This window comes from Suncus etruscus, chromosome 8 (genome assembly GCF_024139225.1).
Source record: "Suncus etruscus isolate mSunEtr1 chromosome 8, mSunEtr1.pri.cur, whole genome shotgun sequence".
Lineage (NCBI taxonomy): Eukaryota > Metazoa > Chordata > Mammalia > Eulipotyphla > Soricidae > Suncus > Suncus etruscus.
Genome location: NC_064855.1, coordinates 82,207,457 through 82,224,223, shown reverse-complemented (window position 1 = coordinate 82,224,223; position 16,767 = coordinate 82,207,457). Strand labels below are relative to the sequence as shown.

The window sequence follows — 16,767 nt, the reverse complement described above, 5'->3', positions numbered from 1 at the left end:
GTGAAGGACCTATACAAAGAAAACTATAAAACTCTGCTCCAAGAAATAAGAGAGGACACACGGAAATGGAAACACATACCCTGCTCATGGATTGGCAGGATTAACATCATCAAAATGTCAATACTCCCCAAGGCATTATACAGATTTAATGCCATCCCTCTAAAGATACCCATGACATTCTTCAAAGAAGTGGATCAGACACTTTTGAAATTCATTTGGAACAATAAACACCCTCGAATAGCTAAAGCAATCATTGGGAAAAAGAATATGGGAGGAATTACTTTTCCCAACTTTAAACTGTACTACAAAGCAACAGTTATCAAAACAGCATGGTATTGGAATAAGGATAGGTCCTCAGATCAGTGGAATAGGCTTGAATACTCAGAAAATGTTCCCCAGAGATACAACCATCTAATTTTTGATAAAGGAGCAGGAAATCCTAAATGGAGCAGGGAAAGCCTCTTCAACAAGTGGTGTTGGCACAATTGGATAGCCACTTGCAAAAAATTAAACTTAGACCCCCAGCTAACATCATGTACAAAGGTAAAATCCAAATGGATTAAAGACCTCGATATCAGCCCCAAAACCATAAGATATATAGAACAGCACATAGGCAAAACACTACAGGACATTACAGGCATCTTCAAGGAGGAAACTGCACTCTCCAAGCAAGTGAAAGCAGAGATTAACAGATGGGAATATATTAAGCTGAGAAGCTTCTGCACCTCAAAGGAAATAGTGCCCAGGATACAAGAGCCACCCACTGAGTGGGAGAAACTATTCACCCAATACCCATCAGATAAGGGGCTAATCTCCAAAATATACAAGGCACTGACAGAACTTTACAAGAAAAAAACATCTAACCCCATCAAAAAATGGGGAGAAGAAATGAACAGACACTTTGACAAAGAAGAAATACGCATGGCCAAAAGACACATGAAAAAATGTTCCACATCACTAATCATCAGGGAGATGCAAATCAAAACAACGATGAGATACCACCTCACACCCCAGAGAATGGCACACATCACAAAGAATGAGAATAAACAGTGTTGGCGGGGATGTGGAGAGAAAGGAACTCTTATCCACTGCTGGTGGGAATGCTGTCTAGTTCAACCTTTATGGAAAGCGATATGGAGATTCCTCCAAAAACTGGAAATCGAGCTCCCATACGATCCAGCTATACCACTCCTAGGAATATACCCTAGGAACACAAAAATACAATACAAAAACCCCTTCCTTACACCTATATTCATTGCAGCTCTATTTACCATAGCAAGACTCTGGAAACAACCAAGATGCCCTTCAACAGATGAATGGCTAAAGAAACTGTGGTACATATACACAATGGAATATTACGCAGCTGTCAGGAGAGATGAAGTCATGAAATTTTCCTATACATGGATGTACATGGAATCTATTATGCTGAGTGAAATAAGTCAGAGAGAGAGAGAAAAACGCAGAATGGTCTCACTCATCTATGGGTTTTAAGAAAAATGAAAGACACCCTTGTAATAATAATTTTCAGACACAAAAGAGAAAAGAGCTGGAAGTTCCAGCTCACCTCAGGAAGCTCACCACAAAGAGTGATGAGTTTAGTTAGAGAAATAACTACATTTTGAACTGTCCTAATATTGAGAATGTATGAGGGAAATGTAGAGCCTGTTTAGGGTACAGGCGGGGGTTGGGTGGGGAGGAGGGGGATTTGGGACTTGGGTGATGGGAATGTTGCACTGGTGATGGGTGGTGTTCCTTTTATGACTGAAACCCAAACACAATCATGTATGTAATCAAGGTGTTTAAATAAAAAAAAAAAAAAAATTATCAAATGCACATATTATTATAAATTTATTTAAATCAAGTTTTATCTGTAATTAGAATAATCTATATTTTATATTATATAATGAACTGAAAAGTACATTTTGGAGGAGTTGAAATGGTATTGTCCTTAACTTCATATGTGATAAATTTTATTTTTATAATAATGTTCAAAATAAATATTGTGAGATATGATCTCCAGGTATTTTTTTTGTCCCCCAATTCACAATACATACCCGGCAAGGGGCCTGTGTTGAGGTGTATATGGGGTGCCTTTACTGTACCTCCTCTTTCTATACAGCCAGTGTAAAGAACACAGCCTGTAATACCGTATATTTTTATTTTTCTTATTTAGGAAATTGTTATTTTTAGGAAGTGTATCGATAAAAATGGAAAGAATTTTAGTGAAGTAGGTCACTTTTTAGACCAAAAATTGGAGATTTTTAAGTTGTGAAATATTAAACCAGCTTATCAATAGTTGATTACTTGGCTGGTTACCAAACCATGCCACAGAGATATCAACACATTTCTACATTTGACAACAATTTCAGCCAACCTATTACTTCCATCCAATCACCAAACTAAGGAAGAAGCCAAGAGTTTTGCACACCCAGATGCCAATACTAAAAAATGTATTTCAGATACTGGCATCTGTGTTCTTTATCTGTTTCACATTGTCTTTGTGTATCTAAACAGTTGAATTGAATGAGGGATATAAAGTATGTGTAGCAGTGAACAAAATGAATTATTTTCTATGTAAATTATCATATCATATTAGTATTCCATAGTCATCTTATTAAATATAAGACCAGGTACATTTAGTTTGCATTGTGTTTAAATTAAGAACTTTTATATTGAAGTCAGTTTCTAATATTTAGTGAGAAAACAAGTGTGTATTAGTTTAATTATACACATTTCAGATATTACTAAATATGAAAAGCAATATTTTTATTGCTATAAATTTTTCCATACAAAATCTAGGAAAATTTCAATTAAAATTTCAATTTGACTTAGAATGTATAGACCTATATGATAAAAATAATTTAACATAATAATAGAAAATGTGTATGTTTTTAATTTTTAATATCTTAGATTCCAGTTATTTCTTGAATTCTATTTCTCTAAATTTCACAAAGCTTAGATTCAACATCTCCCATTAATTATTGGAGATATAACCTAGTAGTGAATAAATGTACACAGCATACTCTCAATTGTTTCTAATATTAAAATACATAGAGGGGTTGGCAAGGTGGCGCTAGAGGTAAGGTGTCTGCTTTGCAAGCGCTAGCCAAGGAAAGATCGCGACCGCAGTTCGATCCTCTGGCATCCCATATGGTCCCACCAAGCCAGGGGCAATTTCTAAGTGCTTAGCCAGGAGTAACTCCTGAGCATCAAATGGGTGTGGCCCGAAAAACAAAAAACAAAAACAAAAAAAAATACATAGAAATCACTCACTCCTAATGTTGTAATTTATAACTACAGGGACATAGTATATAATTGCTACTAAAATATCAACAAAACATAAACTTCATATATATTTTCCCCTGAAGCAACGATCATTTGCAAAAGAACAACTTGTCCTTGAACTTATGGTATATGTTTAAATTATAGTAGTTAAAAGTCATGCTAATTGTTAGCTAATTAGTGTTTTATTCTTACCACTTCTTAATAGCATTGTTTCATAGTCCCCATTTATTACCACAATATAAAAACAAAATAACTCACACTAAAAATAAGAATGAGATTATAAGTACAAAAATAACTAAACTTGCTTCAACACCTATAATATGTTAGACATTGACCACAGGGTATTTTCCTTTTGTTGTTGTTTTGGGGCCACACTCGATAAAGCTCTGTGGTTACTCCTGGCTATGAGCCCAGAAATCTCTCCTGGCTTGTGGGACCATATAGGATGCTAGAGATCTCTAATCTAGGTTAGCGTGTACAAGGCAAACACCCTACCACTTACTCCACAGCTTCAGCCCCCAGGGTATTTTCACATAATAATTTCTGAATCCTTTTGACAAATCTTTACAAAATATTTTAGACAATCCTTTAGACACTACAGTCAGGTACTGTGCTATACTCCTTTCTCATTAAAAAAGGGAAAAGTTTCTGGTGACATGTGATCTAGAAGAAGTAGACCATATTCTAAGTAGAGGAGTCTGAATCAAAATTCTGGTGTATGACCCTAAATCACAAGCTATTTCATAAAGCCTATTAGTCATGTACAGATAAATACTAAAGAAATATCATTATACTGAAAAGGGAGAGTCATGATTTCTATTCTGAAATTGTCTCCATCAAGGTATATTTTAAGCTCTTAAAATTATAAGTGAATATAATATTGAGCAGGAATACACATTATCACCTGAAAATATGTAAGGAAAAGAAAAAGGCCCTGAAAAATGACCAACAGGTGATTGAGTTATGTCTGAAGCCTATCAAGTTGATAGAGGAAACAGATACTATGGATCTACTTTGTTGCTGTTGTTTTGTTTTTGTTTTGTTGCACAACCTGAGGCGCACAAGGTTTCTTCTGATTCTGTGCTCAGATATCACTTCTGCTTCTTTCACTCATTAACATTGTTTTGGTAGTTGCTAACTACACTCACCCCTCCTTTAGGAGAGTTTCCTGTTTCATATAAAAGCAGTAGTGTGGGAGTAGGGAGATGGGTGCATTAGTGGTGGGAATGTTGCACTGGTGAATGGGGGGGGTGTTCTTTTTGTGACTAAAACTCAACAACAGTCATGTTTGTAATAACAGTGTTTAAATAAAGTTATTATTTAAAAAAGAAAAGGAAATCACTTCTGGTGGGCTCTAGGGTTCACTTGGGATGCCTGCAATTTTTTTTTTTTTACTTTTAATGTAAATAATATTTATTTAACAGTTTTTAAACAAGAGAATTTTTTCTTCAACTAACAAATTCTGCAGGTCAGGCCTTATTCTTCCATAAATATTTTAACAAGAAATTAGTTTTGTACAAAACCAAAAATATTTAAAAGATCAACTCATGTTAATTTCAAGTATCTGCTGAGTTAAAGCAGAAATAAGAGTCATACTCGAGCTGTAAAGGACATTTCATGGTATGACATATGCAGATACCAAGATCACTAGCTACAGAGGCCTGATGTAATCATCCATGATGGAGCAGAAAACTTCCAGATATCACAAAAGGATCTAGGAGAGTAAAAGAGCATGTATGGAGCCTGTATACTTCAAGGGCGGAGGAACCCTGTATATATTAGGCCTGGGGAATTCCCTTTTTAATATTCCCAATTTTTTGTTAAATTTTTTTTCTTTATTTAAATATCTTGATTAGATATATGAATGTGATTAGGTTTCAGTCATGTAAATAACACACCCTTCACCAGTGCAACGTTCCCACCACATATGTCCCAAAACTCCCTCCATCCCACACCACCCAACCTGTACTCCAGACAGGCTTGCCAATTCCCTCATTCATTCACATCATTATGGTAGTTCTCTGTGTAGTTATTTTTATAACTGCACTCACCACTCTTAGTGGTGAGTTTCATGAAGTGAGCTGGAAGTTCCAGCCCTCCTCTCATGGTCTCTGAGGATTGTTACAAAAATGACTTTTATTTTCTTAAAACCCATAGATGAGTGAGACTATTCTGCATCTCTCTCCCTCCCTCTGATTTATTTCACTCAGCATGATAGATTCCATGTACATTCATGTATAGGAAAATTTCATGACTTCATCTCTCCTGACGGCTGCATAATATTCCATTGTGTATATGTACCATAGTTTCTTTAGCCATTCATCTGTTGAAGGGCATCTTGGTTGTTTCCAGAGCCTGGCTATTGTGAATAGTGCTGCAATAAACATAGGTGTGAGGAAGGGGTTTTTTTATATTGTATTCTTGGGTTCTTAGGGTATATCTCTAGGAGTGGAATACCTGGGTCAAATGGGAGCTTAATTTCCAGATTTTGGAGGAAACTCCATATCATTTTCCATTGAGGTTGGACTAGATGGCATTCTCACCAGCAGTGGATAAGAGTTCCTTTCTCTCCACATCCCCACCAGCACTGATTGTTCTCATTCTTTGTGATGTGTGCCAATCTCTGTGGGGTGAGATGGTATCTCATCATTGTTTTGATTTGCATCTCCTTGATGATTAATGATGAGGAGCATTTTTTCATGTGCCTTTTGGCCATTTGTGTTTCTTTTTTATCAAAGTGTCTGTTCATTTTTCTCCCAATTTTTTGATGGAATTAGATGTTTTTTGTTTTTTTTTTTTTGCTTTGTTTTGTTTTTGTAAAGTTCTGTCAGTGCCCTGTATATTTTGAATATTAGCCACTTAACTGATGGGTGTTGGGTGAATAGATTCTCCCACTCGGTGAGTGGCTCTTGTATCCTGGGCACTATTTCTTTTGAGGTGCAGAAGCTTCTCAGTTTAATATATTCCCATCTGTTGATCTCTGCTTCCACTTGTTTAGAAAGTGCAGTTTTCTCCTTGAAGATACCCTTACTCTCAATGTCATGGAGTGTTTTTACCAACGTGTTGTTGTATATACCTTATGGTATCAGGTCGGACATCAAGGTCTTTAATCTATTTGGATTTTACCTTCATATATGAAGTTAACTGGGGGTTTATGTTCGCTTTTTGCAAGTGGCTAATCAGTTCAGCCAGCACGGCTTGTTGAAGAGGTTTTCCCTGCTCCACTTAGTATTTCTTGCTCCTTTGTCAAAAAATTAGGTGATTGTATGTCTGGGGAACATTGTTTGAAAACTCAAGCCTATTCCACTGATCTGAGGGTCTGTCTTTATTACAATACCATGCTGTTTTGATAACTATTGCTTTGTAGTACATTTTAAAGTTGGGGAAAGTAATGCCTCCCATTTTCCTTTTTTCTAGGAGTTATTTAGCTAATTGAGGGTGTTTATTGTTCCAGATGAAATTCATAAGTGATTGATCCACTTCTTTGAAAATTGTCATGGGTAGTTTTACGGGTATCACATTAAATCTGTATAATGTTTTGGGGAGTATTGACATTTTAAAGATGTTAATTCTGCCAATCCATGAGCAGGGTATGTGTTTCCATTTCCATGTGTCCTCTCTTATTTCTTGGAGCAGGGCTTTATAGTTTTCTTTGTATAGGTCCTTCATGTCTTTGGTCAAGTTGACTCCAAGGTATTTGAGTTTGTGTGGCACTAATGTGAAAGGGATTGCCTTCTTGAAGTCCTTCTCTTCCCTATCATTATTGGTGTATAAAAAGGCAATTGATTTCTGTGTATTAATTTTGTAGCCTGCCACCTTGTTATATGAGTCTATTGTTTCTAGAAGCTTTTTGGTAGTGTCTTTAGGGTTTTCTAAGTAGAGTATTATGTCATCTGCAAACAATGAGAGCTTGAATTCTTCCTTTCCTTTCTGGATTCCCTTTATATATTTCTCTTGCCTAATAACTATAGCAAGCACTTCCAGTACTATGATAAAGAAAAGTGATGAGAGCAGACATCCTTGTCTTGTACCAGAATTTAGAGGAAAGGCTTTTAGTTTTTCTCTATTGAGGATAATATTTGCCATTGGCTTGTGGTAGATGACTTCAGCTAGATTTATAAAGGTTCCTTTCATTCCCATCTTCCTGAGATTTTTTTTTATCAAGAATGGGGGTTGGATCTTATCAAACGCTTTCTCTGCATCTATTGATATGATCATGTGATTTTTATTTTTCTTGTTGTTGATGTTGTGTATGATGTTGATAGATTACGGATGTTAAACCATCCTTGCATTCCTGGGATGAAACCTACTTGGTCATAGTGTATGATCTTCTTGATGATGCATAGTATCCTATTTGCCAGTATTTTGTTGAAGATCTTTGCATCAGCATTCATCAGGGATATTGGTGTGTAATTTTCTTTTTTGGCAGCATGTCTATCTGGTTTTGGTATCAAGGTGATTTTGGCTTCATAAAAGCTGTTTGGGAGTGTTCTTGTTTTTCAATTTCATGGAAGAGCCTGGCTAGCATTGGTAGTACTTTCTCTTGAAAGATTTGAAAAAATTCATTAGGAAATACATCTGGGCCGGTGCTTTTCTTTTTGGGAAGATGTTTGATTACAGTTTCAATTTCCTCAGTAGTGATGGGGGTGTTTAGATATGCTACATCCTCCTTACTTAAATATGGAAGGTTAAAAGTGTCCAAGAAATTTTCCATTACTTCTAGGTTCTCATGGTTAGTAGCATAAAGTTTCTCAAAGTATTCTCTGATTACCCTCTGGAAATCTGCAATATCTGTCGTGATCTCCCCCTTTTTATTTCTAGTACGGGTTATCAGATTTCTCTCTCTCTATTTCTTTGTGAGTTTTGCCAATGGTATATCAATCTTGTTTATTTTTTCAAAGAACTAACTTCTGCTTTCATTGATCTTTCGATTGTTTTTTGGTTTTCCACTTCATTGAGTTCTGCTTTCTGCTTTGTTATTTCCTTCTGTCTCCCTACAATTGGTTCCTTTTGTTGGTCATTTTCTAATTTTTTGAGCTGCATCATTAAGTTATTCAGGTATCTCCCTTCTTCCTTCCTGATGTGTGCTTGTAGAGCTATATATTTTCCTCTCTGGACCGCTTTTGCTGTGTCCCATAGATTCTGGCAGTTTGTGTCTTCATTATCATTTGTTTCCAGGAAAGTTTTGATTTCCTTTTTGATTTCATCTTGGACCTACTGGTTGTTCAGTAGCAGGGTGTTTAATTTTCAATTGTTAAAGATTTTTTTGTGTGTGGCTTTGTAGCTCACATCTAATTTCAGAGCTTTGTGGTCCACAAAGGTAGCCTGCAAGAATTCTCACCTCTTGATTTTATGGAGTTATGTTTCATGTGTCAGCATATCCTGGAGAATGACCCATGTACACTGGAGAAGAATGTTTATCCAGTTTTTTTGGGATGGATTGTCCTATATATACCTACTAGTCCTCTTTCTTCCATTGCTCTTTTTAGGGCTATTATGTTTTTGTTGGGTTTCAGCCTTGTTGACCTATCAAGTGTAGATAGGACCGTGTTGAGGTTTCACACAATTATTGTGTAAACTGAATGTTATTGAGCCCTGATGCCTCATTCTACGTGGTTTTATTATTTTCTGCTGTGAAGTTGTATACTATCAAAAGTAGTCTGAAATTGTTAATCTGATATCTATCTTAGATAGTGAGAGGCTATGTTCACACAACATTCCAAGCATTATTTAAATATTTTAATTTATTATTTTAGTACTTTAATTTATAAATTGACTTCTATTGAAATGATATGTTAAAGAAAATTTAAGTGCATGTGAAAGGGTATTACTTAGTGTTTCAGGCATTCACTGGACTTTCAAACATATTCTCAGGGATAAAATACATCTACATTGCACTAATTCAGGAAATTAAATCATAATGTTATATGACTTGTACAAATGTCACGAAGACACTCAAAGTTCTTATTAAAAAAAGGTCTATAATTTATCTATGCAATATCTTATTGTTGTGGAATCTTATGCAGGTACTTTTGAAAGGTTATGCAGATAGATAAATCTTTATCAAAATTTTTAGACAAAAAACTTGAACATTTACTTGTTGCTTTAAAATATCTAATTGTTCACCAAATATGTGGGTTATTTTGTTTGTTTGTTTGTTTGTTGTTTGGGGCAGCTGCACCAATTAGACTTTGAAGACATCATACTTAGTCTCTTCTTAATAGTAACTTTACACCACATTTTCCACTTACGGAATGATGATAATAAAAGTAATACAGATTCATGTATAGTGTAAAAGGAAGAACTGTAGGGTACTGTGGAGACTATTCTGAACAAGAAAGACTCCAGTGATTCTTGAAGCACCATAATGAGGTATGCAGGTTAAAGGTAAATGGCCTATCAGCAGACTGACAGAACTCTATCTGCAACTATAAAGGGGAACCACTTATATTCTTCCCTATGGATGACTACAAAAGAATATCAACACTTTTTCTCTCTCTTTATTTGTGATTCAGGATGTAATGGGAAGGTCAAGAACTGTCTATTACAAAAATACTCTTTTGACATTCATCTGGGGACTGCTGTCAATTCACTCCAATTTTCAAGCAAATGACATAGGCATAGTTAGACTAGTAAAACTAAGCATACTGTCATGTTTAATCTAAAATCTCCCCAATACTCGATCATGATGGAACAGAACATACTTTATATTTTCCTCATGTCTGTAAAACAAGTCATGATTCTTATTTTATACTATATTGATTTCATTAAAATATAATTATTTGCAAGATTAATGCATGCACTAAAGATTTTTCTTTGTTTTCCTTCTTTTTTCTTTTTTCTTTCTTCTTTCTTTCTCTTTCTTTCTTTCTTCTTTCTTTCTGTCTCTTTCTTTCTTTCTCTTTCTTTCTTTCTCTATCTCTTTCTTTCTTTCTTTCTTTCTTTCTTTCTTTCTTTCTTTCTTTCTTTCTTTCTTTCTTTCTTTCTTCCTTCCTTCCTTCCTTCCTTCCTTCCTTCCTTCCTTCCTTCCTTCCTTCCTTCCTTCCTTCCTTTCTTTCTTTCTTTCTTTCTTTCTTTCTTTCTTTCTTTCTTTCTTTCTTTCTTTCTTGAAAATTACTTTTAAGTTATATAGGAATAATTTCTTAATGTATACCTAAACTATTACCAATCTAAAAATCCAGTACCCAAGCTCATACTCTTCTCTGGATAATAGGGAGACATGGAACAAGTCCCAAATTCTCTATGATTATTATAAAAGACAACAAAGTACATCTATTCAAAGAAATTATAAAGTTTATTGGGAACTTTTACAGTAAAAGTAAACTTAAGAAACATAGTGACTGAAATATAATTAATATTATGTGGTTACCTGAATGGGATTTTGGAACATAAAGAAACAGTCAGCAAAAAATAGTAAATAAGTTACAAAAATTGGGTAATGATAACTATAGTACAAACAATGGAAATAACAATATTTATACAATATTAATAATAGTACATTTATTTGTCTCTAGAATTAACTATAAGAATACAGATAGTTATTTTTCTTATTGTATTTGGGATTGATATCTATTTTTAATCCCATATTAGGTCTAGGATTAATCATTGAGGATTAGCCCTTGATCTGTGCTCAGGGATCACTGATAATAATTCTCTGTGACTGAACGTAAAGTTAGAAATTCAGCCAAGTTTGCCAAAGCACAAGGTAAATATTTACCTCAATTTTATCTCTCTTGCCCCCTCCAATATTATAACTGTCATTATTTTGAGTAATGTCATTTTAGAATGATACATTACAAAAATAAGGGTAAAAGTTGGTAAGTAGGATTGAATAAATTTTAAAAATATATTTATTGCAATAAATAAAGTTTTTACCAGTTCTCACTAAATATTTTTAAAGAAATAAACCTTGGGAGAGATGGCAGAGTAGAATTAAAACTATCCAAGTTCTGATGAATTCAGACCAATTAAGATATTTTACTCTACCTCTAAATTATTTAATATTAGATATTATATTAGGTATTAGAATTAGATATAGAATTAAAGATATATAATTATAGATATATATAGATATATAAATTAGAATTAGATATTTAATTCTACCTATGAATTAGTAAGGTGAGTTTCTTTTTAATTTTTACATGGTACAATTTAAATTACAGGGGCTGGAGAGATAACATGGATGTAGGACGTTTGCCTTGCATGCAGAGGACAGTAGTTCAAATTCTGGCATCCCATATGGTCCCCTGAGCCTTCCAGGAGTGATTTCTGAGCGAAGAGCCAAGAGTAGCCCCTGATTGCGGCTGGGTGTGACCCCCCAAAAAAAACAAAACAAAAAAATTACAAGTATATTAAAAGATAAGTTAAAATATGTTTTATCAAATATCTAAGGAAAACATAACAAGACAGTTTTATAAATATATATTAGATACTGGAGAGATAGGAAAGAGGTTATATCACTTGGCTTGTATGCTTAAGAACTGTGTACTGCTTAGAACTTTCCTTGAGTCTATGGCCAGACCACCCTAAACGCGCCAGATCTCGTCTGATCTCGGAAGCTAAGCAGGGTCGAGCCTGATTAGTACTTGGATGAGAGACGGCCTAGGAATACCAGGTGCTGTAGGCTAAAAGAGAAAAGAATTTTCCTTGAGAACAGTCAGGAGTAAGTATTGAATGTCAAAGATTATGCTTTAAAATAAAAAACCAACAGTAGAAATAACAAATATGATTCACTTAATCAGAAAAAATAGAAAATAATAATAAATATTAACATTGGAACCAGAGATAGTTCAATTGCCTGAAAGCAGTTTCTTTTTTTTTTTTTTCTTTTTTTTGGTTTTTGGGTCAGAACTAGTGACGCTCAGGGGTTATTCCTGGTTATGTGCTCAGAAATCGATCCTGTCTTGGGAACTATATAGGATGGCAGGGAATCGAACCGTGGTCCATCCTAGGCTAGCGCAGGCAAGGCAGATGCCTTATCCTGTGTCATCGCTCTGGTCCCTAAACCCAGTTTCATCTTTAGGGTTGTCCCCTGAATTTCAATCAACCCAGGAACATAGAGCTAGGTGTAGTTTTGGGGCACTAACAGAAATGAACTCGAAACCAAACCAAACTAAATGAACCAACAGGAACAATAAAAAGAGTAAAATACTGCTTTAATCAGAGAAACTTCTAGTGGATATTCTAATACTGCAACACATAAAAAGGGCAAGTGATATATAATTCCTCAGCCTGAGCACATGAATAGAATGGCATACTCTGAGAGGCTTACATACCATACACTACATGGTCCTCCAAGCACTGTATAGAGAAACCCTTGAACTCAGATCCAGGAATAGACCATCAGTATCACCACTCATATTATTACAACTAGGAAAGTAAAGCATACAACAATCAAAGTGGATAACTGAATTACAAAGGTTGGTAACATAATGCGCATGGAAATATATTCAATAAATCTAACTAGAGTTAAAAAAAATCTTTTGACTAAAAAAATGGACTTGAGTACAAATCAAATGTGTATACCAAAAATTATATAAGATATAGAAATTTGTGCCAGAGCAATAGCAGAGTTAGTTTGTTTGCCTTACACACACTCAATTGTCCATGGATGGAATGGAGTTTAATCCCTAACATACCATATGGTCCCTCGAGTCTACCGGGAGTGATTTCTGAGTGCAGAATCAGGAGTAACTCTTGAGTACTGCAGGGTCTGGCCCCCAAACCAAACACACACACACACACACACACACACACACACACACAAATTTAATCCTGAAATTAAACTGTGAACAAAGACATGCATTATGTTTTAAGAAGTTAAGATAAAGATTTTTTTTAAATTTTTATTGTGACCAAAGTGTGTTACAAATCTTTCACTGCATCATTTATGGTACATAGTGACAATGAACGAGGGGCATTCCCACCATCAGTGCTGAGAATTTTTGTTTTGTTTTGTTTTTTGTTTGTTGTTGTTTTCGGCCACACACGTTTGATGCTCAGGGGTTACTCCTGGCTAAGCGCTCAGAAATTGCCCCTGGCTTGAGGGGACCATATGGGACTCCGGTGGATCAAACTGCGGTCCTTCCTTGGCTAGCGCTTGCAAGGCAGACACCTTACCTCACCGGCCCTCAGTGCTTAGAATTTTTGATGGTAAAAGCATCAATGCATAGGTATAAAGAGACCTATATTTTTAAATGATAAACAATATGCTTTTCTATAAAATGAAATATGATGCGACAAGAAAGAGAAAGTTAGAAATGTAAATGGAAAGATGGAAGAAAGTAAAAAGATAGAGAAGAATAGGTACAGCTACTCATCCTGTAGTATAATAATAAAAAAAAATACTAAGACACGTGCTCGCTTCGGCAGCACATATACTAAAATTGGAATGACACAGAGAAGATTAGCATGGCCCCTGCACAAGGATGACACTCTAATTCGTGAAGCATTCCATATTAAAAAAAAACATACTAAGACAATCAGAAAATAAAAATACATATATTTAAAGAACGATAATTCTTAAACTGACATTTTAGCTACAACAATGAAAGCTAGAAGATAACAGAATAATCTACTTGAAGAACTCCTTAAATAAGTGAAAGAAAAATAACAGAATTCTTTACAGTGAAATAGTTTAAACAAAGAGTAACATAATATAAAAATATTGTTAAATTCAAAGAATTTAGAATTTGGCATCTCTTTCAGAAAAAGTAGAGAATTTTTCACACAGAAAAATCCATATAGGTGTATAGAAAGATAGAAGAGAGGCAGAGAAAAGGAAAAATGTTAAGGGGGATTTATATAACCCATTTTATTTTTGTGAGATTGATCATATGCATTCCCTTATTATACTACATTTAACTAAATTTTTGTCAGAACTACAAATTTATAACTTCTATGAAAACAGAAACTGCGGGGCCGGGCGGTGGCGCTCGAGGTAAGGTGCCTGCCTTACCTGCGCTAGCCTAGGAGACGGACCGCGGTTCAATCCCCCGGCGTCCCATATGGTCCCCCAAGCCAGGAGCGACTTCTGAGCGCATAGCCAGGAGTAACCCCTGAGCGTCACCGGGTGTGGCCAAAAAAAACCAAAAAAAAAAAAAAAAAAAAAAAAAAAAAGAAAACAGAAACTGCCCAGGTTTTATGTTTTCTTTTTTGTTATTTATGTAACCATTTGATCATCTTTGTTTATAATTCAGATTATAATATGCTGTCTCATAATGTTCTTCATTTACTGCCAGGGTATAGTAAACATAGTTAAAACCAACCAAATGTCCATGTAATTATCTCTATTTGTTGGTCCTTCTTGGAATGCAATTGAGATCATATAACTCATTATGGTCAATGAAATATGAGTAGAGTAAGTTTTAATTTTTGAAAAGAAATTTTGTTTCTCTGTGCTTTTTTTCCTGATGTAAACCCAAAGATTCCAGATAATTCAGATAATTTATAATGCATCATATATATTTATTATAAATATATATTATATATTTTTCATTATAAATAAAACTATATAATATAAAATATCTATTTATGTTAGATTATATAAAATCTTATATTAAAACTCTTAAAACTTATTTAATATGAATATAATAATATAATATAATTCTCATATAAAGTTTATTAAAAGACTTCATTAAGACCAGACAGATCTCTACTGCCAATTTCAGAATTTTATGGGGTGATAAACAAGTTTATATATCAAAGTGCTACGATCTGGGATTTGTTAATAATAACAGCATGATGAATCTTGAATTTTTACATATATTTATGATCAAACTCCACAAAATTTTACTTTAAATGAGTTATTAATGAATGCCTTTTAAGAATCTCTAAGCACAGCATGTTTTCACAAAGCAGAAAATAGCACTATTTTATTTATTTATTTATTTATTTTTATTTATTATTTATTTATTTAATTTTTTTAAGCTTACAGCACCCGGTATTCCCAGGCAGTCTCTCATCCAAGTACTAACCATGCCCCACCCTGCTTAGGTTCCAAGATCAGATGAGATCGGGTGCATTCAGGGTGGTATGGCCATATACTATTTATTTATTTATTTATTTATTTATTTACTTTATTTTGTTTTGGGTTTACTCATGGCTCTGCGCTAAGAAATCGCCCCTGGCAGGCTTAGGGACCATATTGGATGCTGGGAATCTAACCTGGATCTGTCTGGGGTTGGCCACATGCAAGGCAAACGCCCTACTGCTGTACTATCGCTTTGGTTCCAAGAGTATTATTTTTATATGTAAAATAATAATTATTATTAATTTTTATTGTTTTTATTTACTTATAATCTAAGGAGAGATGTATAATGTTTCCAAGACTAATATTTCTGATATTATTGAATTGTTGTATATCAAATTGTACATTTTAAAATTGTACATTTAATTGTACATTTTAATGTACAATGTAATATTTAATGTAATGTTAATTGTACATTTTAAAGTACAATTATATTCTATAACAATAAATAAATATAATATTTTATGTGGCAAACGTTGAGCCTTTAAACAAAGAATTTCTTCACTTGATTTCATAAAAAAAAAAAAAAAAAGGGAACAGTGAGCCTGAGCGATAGCACAGCTGTTGGGCATTTTGCCTCACACGCTGCTGATCCAGGATGGACCTCATTCGGAACTCTGTGTCCCTTATGGTCCCCCAAACCAGGAGCGATTTCTGAGCACATAGCCAGGAATAACTCCTGAGTATCACTGGGTGTGGCTAAAAAAAAAAAAAAGGGAACAATTTGGTCAGAGAGATAGTACAGCCAGTAGGACATTTGCATGTACATGGCTGCCAAGATTTGGATGACATTACTGCAAATGGTTCCCTAAGCATCATTAGGATTGATCTCAATCTGAACATAAAGCAAGGAATAAATCCCGTACAGAGCTAGGCATTGCCCCAAATCCAGTTCACTCTTTAAAAAAGGCCTAATTAAATGGTGACAATAGTATAAGTGGAAAATATTACATAAAAAGTTTATGTTACAACATGATCACTGCTAAAGAGCTAAAGAACATTTTATTTAGAATTACTCCTCATCCTGCCAGAGAGATAGCATGGAGGTAAGGCGTTTGCCTTTCATGCAGAAGAACGGTGTTTTGAATCCCAGCATCCCATATGGTCCACTGTGCCTGCCAGGGGTGATTTCTGAGCATAGAGCCAGGAATAACCCCTGAGTCCTGCCAGGTGTGACCTTCCCCCAAAAAAAAGATTAAAAAAATAAGAATTATTTTTTATCCTACTGAAATGTCAGTTCTTTTTCTGAATACTGTAAAGACTACTGTAAAGTAAAAAGAAATATAAAGCAAAATTAAAAAAAGTGATTTAAAAATAAAGTCAAATACGGGCCGGAGAGATAGCATGGAGGTAGAGCATTTGCCTTGCATGCAGAAGGACAGTGGTTCGAATCCCGGCATCCCATATGGTCCCCTGAGCCTGCCAGGAGCGATTTCTGAGCATGGAGCCAGAAA

General features: G+C 34.7%; 2 non-coding genes and 2 pseudogenes across 2 annotated transcripts; 2 read left to right on the top strand and 2 right to left on the bottom strand.

The window, feature by feature from the left end:
* Positions 1-2,027: 2,027 nt before the first annotated feature.
* Positions 2,028-2,155, bottom strand: LOC126016677 (small nucleolar RNA SNORA51). Its single transcript, XR_007498458.1, has one exon. It is a non-coding gene; the product is annotated as a small nucleolar RNA SNORA51 (small nucleolar RNA).
* A 9,637-nt stretch (positions 2,156-11,792) lies between these two features.
* Positions 11,793-11,911, top strand: LOC126016802 (uncharacterized; annotated as a pseudogene).
* Positions 11,912-13,640: 1,729 nt separating this feature from the next.
* LOC126016964 (U6 spliceosomal RNA) lies at positions 13,641-13,747 on the top strand. Its single transcript, XR_007498644.1, has one exon. It is a non-coding gene; the product is annotated as a U6 spliceosomal RNA (small nuclear RNA).
* Positions 13,748-15,211: 1,464 nt separating this feature from the next.
* Positions 15,212-15,330, bottom strand: LOC126016757 (uncharacterized; annotated as a pseudogene).
* Between the last annotated feature and the right edge of the window lie 1,437 nt (positions 15,331-16,767).